The sequence below is a fragment of the Nasonia vitripennis genome (genome assembly GCF_009193385.2).
Source record: "Nasonia vitripennis strain AsymCx chromosome 1 unlocalized genomic scaffold, Nvit_psr_1.1 chr1_random0004, whole genome shotgun sequence".
In the NCBI taxonomy this organism is placed as follows: Eukaryota; Metazoa; Arthropoda; class Insecta; order Hymenoptera; family Pteromalidae; genus Nasonia; species Nasonia vitripennis.
In genome coordinates this window covers 2,033,557-2,050,967 of record NW_022279590.1, presented here as the reverse complement: position 1 = coordinate 2,050,967, position 17,411 = coordinate 2,033,557, and the positions used below count along the sequence as shown (strand labels likewise).

General features: G+C 38.7%; 1 protein-coding gene across 12 annotated transcripts in view; it reads left to right on the top strand.

Annotated features, from left to right (window-relative positions):
• LOC100678622 (dentin sialophosphoprotein) overlaps positions 1-17,411 on the top strand; it is an 860,138-nt gene that overhangs the window by 10,670 nt on the left and 832,057 nt on the right. Inside the window, exon 2 of one of the 12 annotated variants that reach the window (XM_031933004.2) lies at positions 11,595-11,647. The exons of the other annotated variants lie outside the window; for them this stretch is intronic. The gene's annotated coding sequence lies outside the window, so the exon portion shown is untranslated. The remainder of the gene's footprint in view (positions 1-11,594; positions 11,648-17,411) is intronic. 12 annotated transcript variants of the gene reach the window in all.

Sequence of the window (17,411 nt, the reverse complement as noted above, 5' to 3'; positions counted from 1 at the left end):
TTCCACTTTTTGCAAATTTTCTACTGTTTTGTTAGCCTCAATTTCTGCCCGCTCTATGCCGACGAGTTTGTCTCTCAAATCGTCGCGTTTATCGTCTTCTCTGCATACAACACCGCGTTTACTCAACTCTTGTATCAACTCCACTTTTAACAGGTGTTGTGCTTTCTTAAGCGTCAATTGCGTCTTCGAATTTTCAATGTCCGTGTCTTCTTTTGTAGCTGTGCTCATTTATAATCGATGAGTACACACTCGAAATACGACGCACTGTTATGCTGGAAATTTCCGTAGCAATATTATGATTATCTGGCTTAAGTCAACGCGGATACCGTAGCTACAGTACCCTTCTACGAAATATATTCGGCGTTGGCTTGAATTTTTACCGCAAATACGCACCTGAGCACCTAATGACTTTCATGTGCTCCGGTGTCACATTCACACTTCCTAGTGCTGATCCGCACCCCACAGCTGGCTACTTGCACTGCCGCAGTCCCTGACCAATCTGAATCTGCTTAGACTGTCTCGCTGTGACACTGGTTCTTTATATCTCTTCTTCGTCGCCTCGTCGCCAGTTGCTAAATATGCGCAGAGTTAATCAAGGCACGTGGGTGGTGGTAGCAAGGTAACGGACACAAGTTAACTACTAATAGTTATAATATTTATTGCGTGAACTGTATATACATGTGCACTCGGGCCGAAGGACATACAGAGAGTGAGAGGCCCCGCGTATAGCCTCGGCAGCACCAGTACAGGTGTTCGGGCCGGCTCGAATCACGCAGCGCATGCGTGACATTAGCGACCTCGGTTATAGTCGCTGTGCGCGGGTATATTACATTTGCCAAAGCGTATTCTTACATTTGTATCATATACGATTTCAACGAAACCATTTGCAAAACCTATGTGCTCGCATGGAATTTTTTGATACTAGTTTGAATGGGCTCTATAGCTTCATTTCGATACTAATTGCTATCTCCCTTTTATACATGGACCTCTATCGGCACACGGACTGTGTTCCTATGATCCAGATGTCCTCTGAATTTGTATACTAATTTCAATAAAATTTTTGTTAATGCTCTGAATTTGCCCATGTTGGCATCTTTAGGCTTCAATTCGATACTAATCGTAATCTACCTTCTATATACGAATCATATACTGATGCGCGTTTCATTGTTCACGATCAACATGAAACTTTCAGATGAGCATCAATTTACATAGATGAAAAACACAATGCAAAAAATTTTTTTTTCAGTAGACTGATTTACTAAACTTAACACTAGGCAAGTACAAAGCCGGTTTTCGTTATAAGGTTTATTTAAAAAGTTGTAGAATGAAATTAGATTATATCGCAGTTCTTAAGGTTTGCCTGCAATCCTATAAACACTTGTACGCACTTTTAAAGCTAAAACCCTGGTGGAAACAATCAGCTATGCCAAATCATGCCAAATTCTGCCACATTGTGCCATATTGTGCTGTTGGGACGACAGCATCTATATACTTTGTTGAAAATAATGACGATATTAAATGACGTTATATGACGTCATTTAAGGTTACAAATTGAAACCTCTAATTTTGTTAACGAATTTTGTTAATTTTGTTGACGTTGTAAAAATTGTTGGAGTGGTGGAATAAATAATAAACACTGAGGTTAATAATAATAATATATATTGAAAAAGTAGTTAGGCTTGAGAGCCCAGTAGTCGGCCCGTCCGATCACATCGGAGTCTTACAGGCAAGAGAGTGTAGAGTACAGAACAGCATAGTCTGGCTCTACACACGGAGTATAGTATAGTACGTAATAGGCGCTTAGAGTATAGTCGCGAGGCATGCGCGGTACACTTACTCTCTCGTGAGCTCGTCTGACTGCACGAAAACGTCGTCGACCAATAGATGGCGCGACGTGTACCGTTTTGGTACTTATAATCAAGATTATAATACTTACTATATTACAACAAAAATAGTATTTGCTACCTTACTGATAAAAAATAAATGACAATCAGCTGATTATTGTATGATAATTAGTTGATAATCAGCTGATAATCGTGCCAAAAGGTCAGCTTATTATTAGTTGATATTAGTTTACTATTTTTATTTAAGCTAAAAGTTATCAATATGCGTTTATACGAGATAAAATGTTGATGATATTTAGCCGATCATTAGGTGCCCTGGAAGAGAGAGAGAGAGAGAGAGAGAGAGAGAGTGAGAGTGAGAGTGAGAGTGAGAGTGAGAATTTAGAATTTAGAATTTAGAATTTATTTTACTTATTCGACTAGGGATGCAGAGTCCGTTATAGTCGTGACCAAAAGTACATAATTGCAGGTACAAAAGCATGGGCGGGCAATCGCAATACCCTTACAAAAATACATACAGTGATAATATTTATATACAAATTACAAACTAACTTAAACTTAAACTAACTTAAATACTACAAGCTAAACGATATTCGTAGTATGTACACAATAAATCGAGCGGTATTTGCGCAGAGAAAGATGCTATTTAAGCGACAAAAATACGCATGTTGCGACGACAAATACAAGTGCCACGAATCATTAAAATGGTTATATAAAAGAAGTACGTACAAATATACAAACTACGACGGTTACAATAGACGATTGAAAATTACAAACAAACGTAGACTGAACTAAACTAAGGGTGCGACGTTATACAAGACGAGGATCGATAGACGCAATATGCTCAGCGAGACGCAGCTTAAAGGCAGACGACGGATAAATACTTTTGTTCAGTTCGCTCAGAGCCTCTGGTATCTCATTCCAGAGTCGAGCTGTCCCTACCCGAAACGAATTCGCAAAAGACTCAGTACGGTATTGCTTAACGATAATATCGAGCTCGCTAGCTCTTTTAGAGCTAGGGGTGTTATTTCCTCGGAATTTAAGGTGTGCGCTGAGATAAGAGGGGGTGCTCGAACGCAAGATAGATGCCAATAGATTTAGCGTTATCTGCGTTAGCCTACACCTGTATGAGGCGATGCCGTACTTTTTGTAGGTCGGAGAGATGTGCTGAAACCGACTAAATACCCTCGACAAACCGTAATGCGGCATCCTCTCTTAAAAAAATGATGGACTTTGTTGTGAAGCATTTAATACGTGATTCTGATTGGTTGCTGGTTGGTTGTCTAGGCAACGAGATCAGAACCGCGCGCTTTAAATTCATAACCTCAAAACATTCATAACCCTGGTAGAAATATTTGAGGTGTTTAAAATGAAATGTGGAAACCTCGATGGCAAAACAAATATATGAAATGTAACTAGCAAGAAACCTTAGTATTACCAAGAGTGTAGTATTAAAACATGTGCATTAAAAAGTGGCACCATAACCCTATTTAAAAGTAATAATAATAATGTGTGTGAATATTATTCAGTTTTTTTGTAATGTCAGTGAGGAGTTCAATTAGAAGAATGAAAAGTATGAAGATATAATACTGTGTCTATATGCCCAAAGTCACCCTCGATGAGGTTTGAGAGGTGAATTTAAAGAAAAGTTCAGTATCCGAGTCAGTAAGTTTAAGTCTATCATCATACAATACCCTTTGAATTGTAATGATAGACAAACTCACTGACTCTTATACTGAACTTTTCTTCAAATTCACTACTCAAACCTTAATGACGACGACATTGGGAATTATTTATTTTAAAATAGTATTGCGGGTATGGTAACGTATTCTGATACGTTACCATATACATATACGTCACACTAACTTCTGCTTATAAAATATTAACAGAAGTTAGTGTGCCGCCCAAAACTTATAGTGAATTTTCTACCAGAGTTATTAGACGGGGATAGAATCAAGAGCGCGCCTTCATTCCTAGTTTTTACAACGATCTAGTTTAGTGGCTAGATCGTCTGTGAGATCGATAAATAAAGATGGACAGAACTCGAGATAAGGAAAAACGAGAGCTTTGACAATCATAAGCTTCGTCTGACGTGGAAGAAAGTAGGCACATTTTCTGAGTCGAGCCAGGGCAGCAAAGCATCTATTTGCAGTGATAGTGCACTGCTCTTTTATCGTCAAACAGCTATCAAAAGTGATGCCCAACAGTTTGAGAGATTCGCCAGGTGCAATGCTTTGTCCGTCGACCATAATAGGAGGTAAACTCAGCTCCTCTAATTTGTTACAATAAGCACGCGATCCGAACGAGATGGATTTAGTTTTGCTACCATTGATGCGAAGCCCGTTATCTTGCGTCCAGGAGACGATATATGCGAGTGCAGGGTTCATTCTGTTAATTATGTCGGAAACTTCACGAATATGTCCGTGCGCGTAGATGCAAAAATCATCGGCGTACAGGTGGAAGCCATTATAGCCATTACAGACGTTGGGCATGTCATCGCTGGAAAGCGAGAACAAAAGAGGTCCGGGAAGCGAACCTTGGGGGACTCCTGAAGTTCTGAAGAGAGGTGTGGAGGTTTCACCTGTGTCCTAGATTCCTACTAGCGATGAAATCAATCATTTGATTTAGAGTAACTGCTTCGAATATTTTAGACACAGGTGACGTGATGCTAATAGGGCGGAGATCGCCAGCGGTCCTTGGATTTCCGCATTTTGGTATGGGCTTTACGTTAGCTACCTTCCAAATCTCTGGCAAAAGTCCGAATTGCAAAGAGGCATCGAAAATGTTGATGAGAACCGCTAATAGCGCAAACGAGCAGTCTTTAAGCATACTTAACTGTATGCCGTTGGGGCCGACAGCATTTGACCGAGCTGCACTAAGAGCACGGAGGATTTCCTCGGTTAAAACATACCTGAAATAAATCGGTCGTCTGGGGATACTCGTGCCGTAGGACGCAGATCGTGCAGTGTTTCAGGTGTAGCTGACCCCGCGAAATAGCGATTGAGCTCATCAACTGTGACAGGAAGTGGCTTATCAACCTTACCCCTGCCGCGGAGACCTAACTCACCTACCACCTGCTAAACCTCCCTGCTGTTACGACTTTCAATGATTTTATTACTATAATACGCAATCGAAGCCTTACGAAATTCCGACTTTAGAAGGTTACGGAGCCGCTTGTAGTTCGCCTCGTTTTTTGCACTTATTTGCTCTAAATGTGTCCCACGCTTTGTTACGGTCATTTCTTAACGCGCGCAATGTCGGAGTAAGCCATGGCGAAGGATCCTTTCTTGGAACGAAAGTGCGCATAGGCGCATGCTTGTCGTACAAGTTCAACAAGTACGCAGTAAGAGTATGCACCCGTTCGTTTAAATCGGCTTTAGATGTAACCACGGACCAGTCTGTATCGCTCAGGTCCTGCCACAAGGCCTGTATGTCGAAGTTTCTATAACTGCGTCGCGTAATAGTTTTCGGCCTGGAGACGCCAGTGATAGGAACCGGGAAAGAAACAAAAATGTCGTCGTACGCGGAGATCCATGGAAGGTGTTGCTGCCAATAAGAAATATCGGTACAGTTTTTTCGTACGCAAATATAATCGATTGTCGAGTTAGAATTTTCGAGGTGATGCGTTGTGCCATAGGGAGCAGGAACAAGGCCAAGTGTTTGTAGCGATTGCACAAGGATACTACGGCTTGCTGAATTCTTGTGCCACTCGATATTCGCCTCGGTATAAGTCGCCCATTAAGGGGTCAAGCCTGGGTTAAATCCTGCAAAAAAAAAGATATTCTTCTTACCAAAAAATGATTTGATATAATTTGAAAAAAAAATTCTATTGAAAATATATAAAATATACACCATTTATATCGGAAAAAAACATGTATATACCTTGTAAAATCATGGACCAAAATTCATGACATTTCACTGTATAAATAAGTGTTTTTAGTCACTTGCCACGGCTTTTTGAAAGATCCGGACCGTCTTCTTTACTCTATCCGGGCTTAAAATGTACCTTAAACATGCCCCCTCGGACCGATCGAGAGACATTTCTAAAAAATATGAATTAAATATAGTTAGCAACAACTTTTGTTATCTAAAAAATATCAATTAAACATTGCTAGCAACAAAATTTGTTGCTAGCAGTATTTGATTTATATTTTTTAGCAATGTCTCTCGATCGGTCCGAGGGGGCATGTTTAAGGTACATTTTAAGCCCATTTTAAGGTACATTTTAGAATTTTCTTTTCAAATTACATCAAATCAAAAATTGTTTGGTAAGAAGAATATCTTTTTGTTTTTTTTGCAGGATTTAATCCAGTCTTGACCCCTTAAGATCAGACGGTCGTATGCGGAGTTGCAATCGAGGATGGCTTCCTCGACGTGGTGCCAAAAGCCTGCTTTAGGTGGGTTATAAACTACAACGCAGAATAATTTGAGACGTTCTATAGAGATTTCTGCTAGAATGAACTCAGGTGCTTTAAGACACTCTGCCGGTCGAGCAGATGAGTCAATAATTTTGCATCTTGCTGATTTGTGCACGTACAGAGCAACGCCGCCACAACGCCTGCGTAAACGGTCATGCCTATAAAATGCATACTCCGGAATCTGCTCACGCAGAAAGGAGTCAGAAGCTGTTAAAAACGACTCACTGATACCAAAAGCCAGAGGTTGTGTCTGAAGGATAAGTGCCTGAATGGCATGACGATGCGCAGGGAGAGAATGTGCATTAATATGTCCAAAAGTAAAATTGCATTGGTCCGGTGATGAGGCTGTATTAGCCATAATTAATGCGGGAGGCTTTGCGCTCAATTTTCAAGCGCAGAGACGGGCATTTGGCTTTATCGAACGCCGAGTGAGAGTCAGCGCGGTTTTTCTTCTTACAATTGGCACAGCAGTGTTGCTTATTATTCCTGCACTGATTTGTTTGATGTGCTTGCGAACCATTACCACATACGGGATCATTAACACAGTCAGCGGACTTATGGCCAAACTGTAGGCATTTATAGCACTGTAAGATGGAAATGTGGTCCGCAAAGCGACAGAGTGCCACACGATGCTAATTCTGTCCTGCTGAAAGAAGAGCTCTCTAAGTTCGGGGTCCATTTGTACGACGCTAAATCTAAACTTTTTTTTTGCCCGTGGGATAGACGTAGACGACCTTGAAACGATCCGGCGCGATAGTCGGAAAATTTTGGCTGACAAAAGATTCAATTTCCTCCTTAGAGTATTCTACGGTATGCCGTGGATGACGACTCGTGGATCCAGTTGCGTGTCGCAGGATGCAGTAAGCCCGACGTCTTTGAGTGCTTGATTGCATAAAAGAGGCTCGAGAGAGTCACCCTCAACTATGACCGATAGTGAATCCTTAGAGGGAATAAGGCGTTTCGCTTTTAATGTCAGGGTGGCGGGGTTCACGGCATTAAACAGCGCTGCGTGCGTTGCCTGAGAGTCCGGAAACTTCGTTTTCACGTTATCGTACGGAGTAACAATGACACGTTTGGCACGGACAATATTTATGGGTTTGCCCTGATCAAGCAAGATTTTTCGCGACGCGGTGTTAGAGTTGCGAGTAATGCCAGCATAAGATTGGCGCGGAGCCTGTGAGGATGATTGCGTATTTAAATTGAGCGTAACGCTTCTTAGAGAATCACACGCTTCATACATACGCTTACAAGCTTTCTCGATAGCTGTACAGGTGTTCGCAATGTTATCCATACCGAGTTTAAATAAATACGCATTAGAAACGGCACGAAACGCGTCATAGACTGTGGACAGAGCTAAATTCATCTTACTGCGTCTTCCTGGATCCTTCTCGGTGCCCAGATGCTGGATGAATTCCTTACAATTCTCACGGACGTCTTTACTCAGTACCTCGATATCCTCTGCTGAGAGAAGAGTTGCAGGTTGCTTGGAAGGAGAAATTGCGTCAGACTCGGAGCTTCCTTCAGATTCGGAGTCATTCTCGTTATCTCTGCTTATGTTGGCCTTCTTGCGGCGCCTTTTGTAACGAACCATTGCTTATCATCCGATCAGCGAATCTTGCAGTTCCAGCACAATTTGGAGGTTCTGAAATGCGAACCACAAATAAACACTCAAAAAGCACAGATTTTGCCAAGGCTCAATGAAAATTAATATCGTCGAGGGAAAAGGCCGTATAGAACTTGACACTAATGCAGAGAGAGAGAGAGAGAGAGAGAGAGAGAGAGAGAGAGAGAGAGAGAGAGAGAGAGAGAGAGAGAGAAAGAGAACTTGCCATACGCTGATGAGATGCGCTATCTTGGTGGACGACAGAATTAAGTCTATCACCTTCTCCCTCATTGCGTTCCTGAACGTAGGAGTGTTACCAACGTTCATTGTGTCCAGGTCTGTCCCCGAGAAGCAGTCGAGCAGTTTGACACTCCTGGCGTTCGTATCGGTACTTCCCTATACTCGGTAATGTGAGTTGTCGTCGCACCCTATATCAGTGGAAGGTTGTTACGGAGGTTTGATACCAAAATGAAAATGGTTAGAATGTTTTGAAAATAATTAAAATATGTTCATAAACATGCAATACACTTGTTGGTAAAATATTATATCGATTGTCAGTATAGTTTTCGCAATAATTGACTTCAAATTTAGGCTCTTATACACAGGCTCTTATGGGATAACCTTAAAAATGATCAAAACACTTAGAGTGCGATTGCTCAAAAATGGTAAGAGAAAAATAAAAAACTTTGTAAATCATTGGATAATGATTTATAAACATGTGCACAAAATTGTAAAACGATTGACAACACCAATTCTGTGTACTGAACGAAAACGTAAACAAAACCGCCAGCTTGTTGGCTGTGAGCGTGCGGCGCGGTGCGGATGGGCGCGCGCAGGGAGAGAGGGTCTCTCTCTCTCTTTCCCGCAAGCTGTGAGCTATCGAACCTCCTTAAGCATACAGTGTTTCAGTAATGTATATAAAAAAGACCACAATAGACTGGCATACACCGCTTAATCCGCGAGATACATTTTTCGGCGGTCGAACGGGTAAAACGGTAAAATCATACGATATTCGTAAGAATGAGAAAATTAAATATGTCTGCTTATTATATCCGTACATTTGTAAATACGGTCGCTACCTTGTCGGTCATCCGAAAGTTTATGTGGGCAAGGCTGAGTGTGCGGGTGTAGTCGGCCCCGGCAACGACGTCAGTCAGATTGACGGTCTGCTAATGTGTGAAGTGTTGCCGCCGAGAAATCTTTACCATCCCATTCTGTCCGTAAAAAAGCACAATAAGCTGCTTTTTCCGTTATGTAGATCTTGCGCCGAGTCCATATGTCAGGAAGACTGCAAACACGAAGACGTGAACGCTTATAATTTTTAACGTGAAATTATAATTTTTTCAAGTTCCAGTGGGTAAAACATTTTCAAAATTATTATATATATACGTTAATATATACTAGCGGATATAACTTGTGATGTTGCGCTTTTATAACCGATTCCGGTGACGCAAACAATCAGTTTACACTAGTTTTCACATCGATCTCCGTACCATGGACTCTTACATCTACAGAAGGGGACAACGTGGAGGTCTAGGAATAGGTATGCTTGGCGTGTCTAACAGTCGCAAAGATGCTGTCGCGTCAACGAGGGGGATTACTCACTTCTTACTTTCCGCACGGCTATCCCTCGTTAATGCTGGATTCGGCGACGGACGTTAGCCGTCGGTTTCAATGCCGACTCCGTTCAATACAGCCGGGTTGCCCCGGTGTACAACTGCGCAGCGTGCAAAGTTCGCCGCGCTTTCTTCGTGTATCTAGTCGTCCGGCCAGGCGCGCGCCCCGTAGCCGCACTGCGATGTAACAGGCTTTACTCTACCGGGTTCGTCCGAAGAACGTGACAAGGACGCGGAATAATGAATCGTGCGTCTATATTCTCTAATAAAGTAATATATTCTCTGCTGATGTTGTTACAACCACGTAGCGCGAGAGGACGCTTTCGTACTCGCGGCTCGAGCTGAAAACGAGCCGACGACTCGGTGGCAGCGACAATTTTACTTTAAAAAATTTAAGTTATAAGACCCAAAAGCATATCTGCCTCATAGATGATGTCCAGGTGTCAGGGTAAGTTCTAGATGTCAAGTTATTGAAAAAAGATGTAAATGGCTTCACGGCACACAGGTACATTAAGCACTTTAATATAATAATACTAGCAGGGTCACCTCACTCCTAACGTCGTTCGGTTGATGTTAGGTATAAATGTTCATAGCTCCAAGAAAAATTAAGAGAAAATGATATTGTAAAGACATACACAAAAAATTAAAAGGTTGCGCGAGTTTGATTAGTTTTCTGTGCATGTTAATAACTTAATGTGTAATGAGTTACAAATGTAGTATAATAGTATGTACACTAGGTGGTAGTTGATTCTCGTGGAATGTTTTTGAAATTATGCTTTTAGATTGGTTAGGAGTTTTGAATCTGCAAACCTGATTGGAGGATTACAAAAAACGTTCCACAAGAATTAACTACCACCGAGTGCATGTATGTCAATTAAAACGAAATTTCATATTAAAAATAAAGTGAGATTAATTAAAGTAAGTCGAGTTTATAACAATATTTTTGCAAACATAATATAACACAAACTCCAAATTGTTATGTTCAATGATGCGCTCAGTTTAATATTTATGAAACAGGCATGATAAGATATGTAGTAAGTACACAAGAATGGTTTGTATCTGATCAATATATTATTTAAGTTTTTAGTTAGCAATCATTTGATTCAGAACTTAATTGATCCTAACAATTCTGTGTTTGTTATATTATGAATAAAATAATATTGTAATATTACTACAATATTGTATAACTTATATTATTTAATCTACTATAATTTACTTTATTCGATTGATCATATTTCTTTTTAGATCTGTAATTTTGTTTCAATGGAAATTATTATGTTTATACTATTATTGACATGCACTGTAATATAGAATAAACCAAACTCGGCTAACCGTTTACTTTTGTCAAAAGTTAATATTTTTGAGACATTACATATTTTTTCAATCAAACTTATTAGAAGTATCTGAAATATGCTCGAGAAATTAAAATGTATGTTTTATAAACAGTTTTAATTACAAACAAAACACAGTTAATTGACTCGACATTGACAATTTTTAAATCAAAATTGATTTTATGTGATCGAACTATGTAAAAAATGTGGTTAGATTAATGAAAAAAAATGTACATTAATTGAAGTTTCTCATTAAGTTATTTTTTATATATTGCAACTGCAGAAAATTCCCAAATTTTCAGTTTGCGAGCTCCGCCTCAATCAGTTACGTCAGTGACATAAACTCGCGGCGCGTGATTAGATTAATACGCACTATTATATTATTTGCACGAAAAAGATATGAGAGGCTTCTCATGTTGCTAATATATATCTAAAAGAACTAAATCATACATTGTGAATTACGATTAATAAACGAACGCATTTACCGATAATCTATTGTACTCATTTCATCGTCCCGATATTTTCGTAGCAATCGTGTACTTAACACCTCACGAAGAACAAAATTATCGACTCTCACATGTAACATTTGTACGATAATATTCATATATTACAATAGCAGTCCGCGCATGCGTACAAATATTTTATAGGATAATATTTGTAGATTTTTCTAGTCTGCAACAATATGTATATTCGAATCTTTCGATATAGTATGATCAGTAAATCATAAACATTTTGTACGATAATATTCCTATAAGTTTATGTGTAATATTTTTTTAATATAGGATTTGACGCAGAAAATCATAGTCTTAAAGCCGACTAAACTTTGGAAGTCAGTGTAAGTTAAATATATATATTTATACATATTTCTGATATTCACAAATGCAATCTGCACATTCATACCAATATGTATAAATAGCCGGGAAAGTGGTTTCGATTCCTCGGTCTGCCCTAAACTTTAGAAGTGGCCAGTTCGGAAAAATTATAATAATTTTGTACGATAATATTCATATACGTATCTGTTATTTATCCATGCAGTCCGCGCATGCGTACCAATATGTATAGATAACCGGGGAAATTGTTTTGATTGCTCAGTCTGCTCTGGCCTTTGAAATTTGAAGATCTTCAATTTGTATTTGCTTTGTATTGTCATATCAGCTTTGATCTTGTATTTTTTCATTTAAACTTTTTGTGCTACAAACTTGTTGTAACTGTCGACTTTATTGGTTTCAGTGGTAGGGCACTGTTCGCTTCGGCGATCGTTGAGACGGGTCTGAAATTGTTACCCCTTAAGTCTATGTTGTTACACAGTTTATAGAGTTCAAAAATTGTGTATAAACGCCCGTGTAGCGAGTGTGCTTAACGCCGTGCCATAACATCCAAATATACAATTATTCAAGGCCCGATAATTTCGAGTAACTCGAAAATTTCGATCTACTCGATTTTTTCGAGTAACTCGGAAAACTCAAGTAGATCGCAAAATTCAAGTAGCTCGATAAGTTCGGGTACTCAATTTTTTCGAGTACTCGACTCGAACTCGAAAAAAAAACTCGACTCTACCCGACTCGAGTTTTTTGGGGTACTCGCTCACCCCTACTTAACACCTCACGAAAAACAAAACCATCGACTCTCATATGTAACATTTGTACGATAATATTTATGTATTACAATAGCAGTCTGCGCATGCGCACAAATATTTTATAGAATAATATTTTTAGATTTTTCTAGTCTTTGCGACAATATATATATATATATATATATATATGAAGTGCCATGAAGATCGACTTATGACGCGTGTATCGTACGATATTTTATAGCACTGACTAGCATAAATCCGCTATCACGCCTATCCGTGGCATTAGCAGTCCTTTTTTGCACCGTGAGGTAAGTGCCCGAGCGTAGCGAGGGCGATATGCACGGTGCAATAAAGGAATACTTATGCCACGGATAGGCGTGTCATAAATGCGGATTTATGCCACGCAGTGCTATAAAATGATTTTTTTAAATCACTAAAATGTAGTAAAATTACATGAGGTTCCAACCCCACGTATAGTAATTTTACTAGTTTCAGCTACGTTAAATTACAAAAATCTAGCAATTTTACTATTCTTGTAGTAAAAGTGCTCCGCCCAGCGTAGGTCGGATTAGTTTACTACTCTTAGCGTAGTAATTTTACAGGGGTCAGATTCTCGCGTTTAGTGTGAAAATACTACCACCGTTGTAAAATTACAGTGCGCAAAATAGTAAATGACTATATACGGGGTTGACTATATATGGGTTTGTAAGATTACAACAAAATTTTTTACAGTGTAACCTTGAAAATAGGCCGTCCCGCGGACGAGCATAAATGTAGCGCGGTTTTCAAACTGGGATTCACAGCTGCAGTTACGAGAACAGTAAGAGCAGTGCGTTTTTTGCGACTTCTATAGGGCTTGACCACGTCCAGCTTAACCTATAAGCTTATTGCTTAGTTTATTTATTTATTTATTTATTTAACTCCAGAGTTACAAACATTTGCATCCGATACAGAGTTGATATTATTCACACAATAACACACTATAACGCCGCAAATCCTGCAGAGGAAAACAGTATTTCCTGTTCGTAGGTCCGGATAACAGTGATAACGAGAATACATATAAATACTGGTTAGTTATTGCTTTACAGCAATAACCTCCAGTCATACTACATACAGTCCAGCCTCCATTCATACTTAGGAATAGCATAAATCCTTGTCGGACTTCCAGACGTAGATCATACCATCCTTTTCATTCACACTTAACCTAGGTTGGGTTACAGGAGTCCCTGGACTCTATTCGCCCCAACTCTGATAACAGTATATAATATTAGTATTTACATAAAAAATTAACAATGACATATAATCCATTTAACAGTTGTATATAAAAAAATAAGTTATTAGTTGGTATTTTCTAAATTGTTCGTAAATGATTCTATATTTTTGTCTTTTAAACCAGTAATGCTACGACGACATTAAATATCACATTAAATAAGATTATATTGCACGATTCTAAGATTCTATATTTTTGTGTTATAATTTGATGTTGTTTAACGGTAAAAACATTTGAAGATTAAAATTTCTACTTTGTATCATGGCACTTTTCACAGCTTTCACAATTTCACCAGTTCCGAACTAACATTTGTCTTGCTGTCATAAATCTGTCCGTTGTTGCATTTTTTTCTCTTATGTATGACAGTTTCTCTGTAGAGGTGAGCCTAGCCGGGCATGTGAATCCGACAGCACAGGTAACTCTATAGTGTGGAAACATTTCTTTGTGCTGATTAGATGAGTCACATTTACAGTCTGAGGTAAAAACAATATTATCTATGATTACTATGTCTTTGTAGGGTGATTGTAATTTAAGTGAGGACACTGAGTTCTTAAAAAGCTGTTTTCCTCGTATTCCTCTATCAAAATAGAAAAAAGCTTTGTTGAATCCTAGGTAGTTGATATCGCCATACGTCATTCTGAGACTGGCTGATTCTGTGATTTTTAGGCCCGGTGCGGCCGTCGCTTCTCTACTCCTTGTTTTGTTGCTATTTTCTTAATCTATTTCATCCTTCATAGAGAAGACCGTTTCTATTGGTTTGTATTTTTCAGTGTTTACGTTTTTGTTATCATCCCATTCATTTGCAGTTGCTTTTACGAAATTAATGAATTTTATATTTGCTTTATTTTTTGTAGTTTTGACCATGCAGGTATTTATTATTTCATTCGTTATGTTGTCTAAACTATCTGTAATATTCTGATATGTTAAAATCATTTTTTTATAGTTGTAGTTGGAGATGCGTCGATGTTTACGTATTTTGTGAGAGTTACATTTGCCCTTAGCGCAAATGTAAGTTCTAATATCTAAGTAAACAGAATTTATTTCAATTTTTTGTTTTTGTTTATATACGAAGGAAAATCAATTCGCTTGTATAAGATTTATGAGCTCTCACTTTCATTTCTTTCTGCTTTATTGAGGCGGTCTTAAAGCCATGCGTGAATATAATTATAAAATTTGGAGTGATTTGATAAATATATGGTTAAAAAATAATCTCGAGTAGTGCGAGAAACTCGAGTAACTCAAAAAATTCGAGTAGTTCGAAATATTCGAGTAACTTGACTCGACTCGGTACTCGAGTCGAGTTTTTTGATCGAGTAACCCGACTTTTCGAGTACTCGCACACCCCTAGTGTTAAGTTCACGATTGCTGCGAGAATATCGGGGCGATGATTATCGGTAAATGCGTTCTTTTATTAATCGTAATTCACAATGTATAGTTTAGTTTTTCTAGATATAGATTAGCAACATGTGAAGCCTTTCATATCTTTTTCGTGAAAATAATATAATAATGCGTTTTAATCTAATCACGCGCCGCGAGCTTAAGTCACTCACGTAACTGATTGAGGCGGAGCCCGCAAACTGAAAATTTGAGAATTTTCTGCAGTTGCAATATATAAAAAATAACTTAATGAGAAACTTCAATTAATGTCATTTTTTTTCATTAATCGAACTACATTTTTTACATAGTTCGATTACATAAAATCAATTTTGATTTAAAAATTGTTAATGTCAAGTCCATTAACTGTGTTTTGTGTGTAATTAAAACTGTTTATAAAACATACATTTTATTTCTAGACCATATATCAGATACTTCTGATAAGTTTGATTGAAAAAAAATGTAATGTCTCAAAAATATTAACTTTCAACAAAAGTAAACGGTTAGCCGAGTTTGGTTTATTCTATATTACAGTGCATGTCAATAATAGTATGTAACATAATAATTTCGATTGAAACAAAATTACAGATCTAAAAAGATATATGATCAATCGAATAAAGTAAATTATAGTATATTAAATAATATAAGTTATACAATATTATAGTAATCAAGTGGCGCGGTAGCGCCACGAAGGCGACTTTGAGAAGCAGACGAAGCCGCGGCGCCTGTGACACTATTTACTTCTATATTGGTGTTCGGATTTTCATGATACAAAACAAAATGCTTATCGTTACTGTTCGTAAGTTTTTTTGGCTTATCAGTATGTTTTCTGAGCTAAAAGGTGTACTATGGTTTCCAATGAAAATATTTGTTAAAAAGCCGTTTCGTTTAATAATAGAGTTTATAGATCACGAATGCTAAAAACAGTATCTCTACTTTTTTCTCCAGTGTGGTAGGACTTTGAATTTGGCTTGCTAGCTTAAAAGTGGTAAGACCGTGAAGTTGGCCGCACAAGCTATTATGTGTAATATAGTTGGGTATCGCTTTCCCACATATTTCTATAAGTAATATAGTTGGGTATCGCTTTCCCACATATTTCCATAAGTAATATAGTTGGGTATCGCGTTCCCATATATTTCCATAAGTAATACAGTTGGGTATCGCTTTCCCACAGATTTCTATAAGTTGCGCAGAGTAAATGTGTTTACGTTGTCTGCTTGAATTTAAGGTTATGTTTTTGAACAGCTGCCGCACTGTCGCTGCACAAACTTTCTGAGTATTCGGGGTCACTGATGACGGGGCTCGGGAAGTTGATTTCGTGACTTTTTGTGCATACATGCAAATATCGTTTCGCGGTAGCCGGTCACGCTCGATGTCTGTGCCAAGGGTCTTCGATGACCAGGCTGCCGATAAATATTGCGCGCTGTAGAGTTTTGTATCTACGTGTCAATATCGGCCATGAATGCGATATTTTATTATATTAAAGTGCTTAACGTACCTGTGCAGTATTTTCTACTATTATATTAAAGTGCTTAATGTACCTGTGTGCCGTGAAGCCATTTACATCTTTTCTCAATAACTTGACAGCGAGGTGTTAACCTGACACCTAGACATTATAGATGAGGCCGATATAAATTTGGGCTTTGAAATATTTGAGGCCCAAACATATTTAAGGCCCAAAATTATATCCTAGATGTTAAGTTATTGAGAAAAGATGTGAAAGGCTTCACGGCACACGGGGACATTAAGCACTTTAATATTATAGTAGATAGATAGAAGATTATTGAGAAAAGATGTAAATGGCTTCACGGCACACAGGTACATTAAGCACTTTAATATAATAGTAGAAGTAGATAGATTGATTATCTAATATATATATATATATATATATATATATATATATATATATATATATATATTCCGTAAGCAGTTCTGCTCGAGCTTTCGATCCGGGCAATACCGTGAGCACACGATACTGCAAGGAGAGCCAGAGTTAGACCACCGCCGACAAAACCGTCTTGTGAGCACGCGTGACGGCTAGTTCACACGCCTTACTCCGATCCTCCGGATAATCGTCGTGAGCACACGATATAATCAGGAAGCTAAAACGACAACGAGTCTCGTCCTCTAGAGCATACGTGGACGATACCCAGAGTCTCCGAAAACCTACCTCTCACACTCCGACGTATCTCTGCTCTCTCTGCCAATGTGCGCAAACAGGGTTGAGAAAGTAGCGAGACAGTCACCGACGATGCGCAGAGGTGTGCGCTCACGTCTCTGTGAATCTAAGGTTAGCCTTACTACTCCGAACCAACCTTTACGCCGACGTCTCTCGACTCCTTTCGCCGCTGTGCGTACACAGGGCAATTGAAATAGCTATCA